Source organism: Octopus bimaculoides, chromosome 7 (genome assembly GCF_001194135.2).
Source record: "Octopus bimaculoides isolate UCB-OBI-ISO-001 chromosome 7, ASM119413v2, whole genome shotgun sequence".
NCBI classification, from domain to species: domain Eukaryota; kingdom Metazoa; phylum Mollusca; class Cephalopoda; order Octopoda; family Octopodidae; genus Octopus; species Octopus bimaculoides.
In genome coordinates, this window is record NC_068987.1 from 69,479,708 (window position 1) to 69,480,817 (window position 1,110).

Below are 1,110 nucleotides of genomic sequence, written 5' to 3' on the forward strand. Positions count from 1 at the left end.
AGAGTGAGAGAGCGGGCTTTAAATTCTATAGTTCTTTCTTACTTTGTTGCTTTCCCTCTAACATAGTCTCTGCCTACACACTGTCTATACATTTATATTTACTATGTCATTGCCAATCTCTTTCGCTCTCTCTCTCTCTCTCTCTCTCTCTCTCTCTCTCTCTTTCTCTTTCTATTTATCTATTGATATCTCTCTTTCAATGGTATCTCTGTTCTGTGTTCCACTTCCTTCTCTTACATTTTCGACTTCCCCCGTACCATGCAGAAACATCAGTACAAATTACTGAGCTAAAGTCTGACTGACATACAAATTAACAAGACAGGCGAGCTACGCACATAGACAAACGAATAAGCTCCAAGAGAGCGTGACGTGGCTTCTAGTCCGACAGAGAAACACTGCAAGATACAGAAAAACTTTAGAAGCTTGCCAAGCCGATGCAATTACTGAAAGAATCCTAACCAGTGACGTTCTTTGCTTAATAAGGCCTTCACCATTTTTATTTCCCAAAGGCCAAACTTTAATCGTGTGTCTCCATTTTATGCACAACACACAAAGACAACACAAAAATATTACAAGATGCAAACAACAAAAGTACACATAGAAGTGAAGCTCTTATTTAATTGTTATATTTCGTCTTTGTTTTGTCTTTTCTCTTTCTTTCATTTTTGGTTCTCTTTTATGTATTTTTTTTCATCTGTATTCTTCTGAAGGATTGCCTACCACTGAAAGAGTATTTAATAATTACTTCATCTATTTGTGCTCATGTTCGAAGTTTGCTGGCTTTACAAAAGATATTTAAAAAAAAAATCTTCTAAAAACAAGGAAGATCCTCGGATATTTGTACAAACTTGCATATACAAGCGATCGGACGACCTAGTAACACGTACACCACTGAATACATAAACTTAATGCATAAGTACAGATACGCCGATATATGTACATACATACCTATATATATGTGTGTGTTCGTGTATATATATATAAATATATATACATGCATGTATATGAGTGTCCATGTATATGCATTCAAGTTTAACTACATATTCACGTATGCGTCCATACGTATGCATAATTACTTACATAAGTATGTGTATGTATATATGTATATAT